We start from the raw sequence: 4280 nt of genomic DNA on the forward strand, positions 1-4280 counted from the left end.
GTGTGTGTGTGTGTGTATATATGTATGTATGTATGCATGTATGTATGTATGAACTAACAATGGTTTACGATACCCTCACTCTTAGACTTCGTCGATACATACTAATAATTTGTATTCTTATTATTGCGTGAACAAAGCAAGCATATTTTCTGCTTACCTCAAAAGTAGGTTCATCATGGATCAAGTAGTGCTCCAGTCAGCAAAGTGTAAAAATATTCTGGAGATTTGTTTCACAAATAAAAGACGCTCATCCCTATTGTGAAAGTAGCTCAGACGATCTTCTCCGACGATCTTCTCCGACCATAATTTACTAGAACTAAAACTATGCTCCGCAGAAAATTGTAGACATACAGGACACCAGAATTATCCAGCTTCTTTTCTGACTGAACTTTCACAAAGCTAATCGGAAACGCATTCAGAAATCGGTCATAGGAGAAAACTAGTCTGCCAGTCTATCTACGCAAGATATTGACTTGCAGCTCCAGCATTTATAGCAACAATGCATGGTATACGCAGTAATTTTGCCGCAGACAGATTGTCAAAGTGACCATAAAAAAAACATAATTTCCTGGGATAGGAAAATGCCAATGAAACGACAAGGAAAGATCTGAAATCGTCTAAATGAGTACTTCAGTAAACTGTGTTGGGGTCGCTACTGTTTATCGTCACTCCTAGCTCTCGCGGTCATATCATACATACCAGTCATATCATACAACAGTTGTAAAAGCCTTCAAGGAACCTTTCGAAGTTAATGTTGTACAGAAAGACCTAGAATCTAGAAATAGAGGGGCAGAAGAAAATTACATGAAATTTAATGCATGGAAATTACAATCCCTACGCCATCAGCCATCTTGAGCTAGCATGACGTTGAGCCAAAATGAGCGTCAATCTCAGAGTCAAGTGTAATGTGTGATGTGGTGACTGATATAAGCAATGGCACCTTTCATGTACTTATTACCACGAAGTTGACAATGCGCCAGTGAGAGGCTATGTCGATTCCGTGAACATTCAGAACAAGGGACCAGGAAACTAGGGTAGTTCTAGGGTAGCCGTCTCCACTGTCACATAAATAGCAGAATTTGAAGCAGTTCAGAGTTAATGCACTAGGAAGATCGCATCAGTAAATCAGCTGGGCTACTGGGAGAGATTCAAAGGATTATTACACTATTTCCTGGAGGAGACGCAGAACAGAGATATGAAGTGGTATCTGTATATATGTATGTATGTATACACACGCGCACACACACACACACACACACACACACATATATACTATTGAACATTGGGATATCTTAGGTTAACCCCAAACTTCCGCAACAATATTATACCAGCTCTCGAAAAGAACATCACGGCAATGCCCCTAAATTTAGGGTCAGGTACTGCAATAGCATGCGATTCAAAGACCCACAGCTATTTAATATGTTGCCACACAAATTTGGGAGATTTACAGGAGATACTGATGGATGTTTTTAAGAAACAACTTGGTATCCTGTAGTCCAAGATCACAGACAAAACTGCATCACGACAACAATCAACAATATCAAAGTCTCTCTTTCACGAAGAGCCATACACAAGAAAATGACCATTGAAAAACTGATAAGTTTGGCGTTACCACCCCAGGATGGCCACAGTTTTTCTGAAGCGAATAAAAGAATATGTATACGTATGTGTGCATGTGCATGCGTGTGAGTGTGTGTGTTTGTGTGAGTGAGTGAATGTGCGTATGTATATATTTGTGAGCGTTTGTGTTTATAACTATGTACGTATATATTCTATGTAATTTGTAATATCTATACGTACATGAGTGACTCATACAGAGATGTTATCAGTTAAAGCTGTAAAATAAAATCACAGCCAGAACTAGAGCAAAGTATATTTTCTGATCAAACACTTTTCAAAAGAATATGCTACACATTTATACCAAACAATATCATATGCTCACGTAGCCACATGAAAGCTAGACGCTTTGTATACAGAAATATATGCATATAATATGTGTGTGTGTGTCTGTGTGTGCGTGTCTGTGCGTCTGTGTGTCTGTGTGTTTGTACATGGAAGTTAGATTCTCTTCCGAGAAAGAAGTAAAAACACACAGTCCCTCTAAAGTTGGCAGAGCTGGAGCTTCAGCTGACATACCTAGGAAAACAAACTTCGAGAATAAAAATAGAAGTCCCACTAGAAATTGACGGGGAAAAGTGCAGGCCACGCTGCTACAAATGTGGCCAAAAAGACCACATTAAAGTCGAAAGCGTGTCGGAAAGAGAAGTAGCGGGTTTCCTTCCATCAACCAAACCACCCACGTGCGCGATCGCTCCACCTGAAAAGAAAAACAATGAAAAAGAACCATCCACGAAGAAAAACCAGGAAGCAAACAAGACATGAATCAATAAACATAGAAGAAACAGACCCAGATTGGCGTACAGTCAAAAGAAAACACAAAGAAAAAATCCCACCCCACCTCCACCACTGACACTCACACCAGAAACAAATCACTTGCTACTCCCCACTGCACACACTCACACACAGCACGAATCCACATCACCTCCTTCTTAAACAGTCGCAAACGTTGCCATCATAAGCATAACGAATACCCAACTAACAGAACTAGTCTGCACAAGCCGTCGCATATCACCCTATGTCGTATCCCCAAGCCATAACACATAAGAGCGCGTAAAATTTATCTAACATGATAGCAAGACTTATATTGATATACATGAAAAATTTCCTAAAGACGTTGCGTCGCTGCAGCGAGTATTTCCCAAACTCTTATACGCCCAGTTCACGAAAGATACACCGCAAGCCGTGGAAAGCGGGGTACATATATTTCCCGACACCAAATCAAAGTAAGTTCTAACTACTATGTTTTCGCTCAAGCTCGGTTGTGCGAATGTGCGTGGCCTGAGTTCGAAAAGTAAACAGCATTGTTTACTAAAAGATCTCGTTTCACTACGTTTGGATGTGATATCTCCTTTAGTAAAATATTACAGAAACCAAATAAAACGAAAGATAAAGCTGGAGAGAGAGTTGTTACCATCAGGAATATTTGGAAAAACATGGATGCAGGTGGAGCGCATGATTCATTGAATATGGCCGCCTTGAGCGGGAAAACAAAAGTTCCACGTCCTTCACTTCATATCACGACTTTCATTCATACTCCATCTTATCATCAATTGTTATCCTCCCATATTTTATGTCTTCGTTCCCCACTTTTTGTTGTCATGTTATCGTCCCCTTCCATGTACAGCCCCTGTGGCTAATTTAAAATAAAGTGATCAAATGTTTGCATACACATTAGCTCACTCCCTCCATCAAATCGACATTGTCTGTACGGATGCACTGTGTGCCACATGTCAGATGACGTAATGATCGTAGTGCAACGTGAAACGAAGCGCCATGTTCAAGAACACAACACAACGTTCTGTCTGGGAATCAAACCCACGATCTAGCAATCATGAGTCCAACAACCTAACTACCAAGCCATGTGCCTTCATATATACATGTCTGCAGCTGTTGGTGTTCCAAATCGGATATGCAATCTTTGTGGGTGTTTTTTCAAAACACCGCCTGGTTTTAAAAGCGACATCAGATGCCATGATGGTTGTAAGGTGTAGGTACAAGAGGTTGTTAGACTCTGCATGAGGAGTAGAGAACTACCATATATATATATGGTTATGTAACTGCTTATTTTAATATAAAATGTCGTGTGTAGACACATATATGTGAAATAATGAAATTTTACGAATCGACCTTCATGGAAAATATTTTATATATGACAAGAAATTCAATACCCCTCCCTCTACATACGCAGAAATTCATACAAGTTTAAAACACACATACGCATGCACACGCACACAAACACACACACACAGTGAAACAACTACCGCACACACGTGCACACACACGTATAGATTCAATGCATTCACAACTATTAACATAAACACACACACACACGCAGACGCACACATACACACACACAAACATATACCTTCAATCCGTACATAACCATTCACGAATATTTACACACACACACACATGCATGTGTATGCATACATATATACATACACGCATACACACACATGTGTCTGTGTGTGCGTGTGTGTGTACATAACACAGAGATTAAAATGAGTTGAATTTCTTTTAGAAATACGTTTAATTCAATATTCACTGCTCATGAATATTTAAATGTATTCGAACTATTAGAAAATGATGATATACATATAGACATACATACTTCTACATATATATATATATATATATATATATATATATATATATATATA

The sequence above is a fragment of the Octopus bimaculoides genome, chromosome 3 (genome assembly GCF_001194135.2).
Source record: "Octopus bimaculoides isolate UCB-OBI-ISO-001 chromosome 3, ASM119413v2, whole genome shotgun sequence".
In the NCBI taxonomy this organism is placed as follows: Eukaryota; Metazoa; Mollusca; class Cephalopoda; order Octopoda; family Octopodidae; genus Octopus; species Octopus bimaculoides.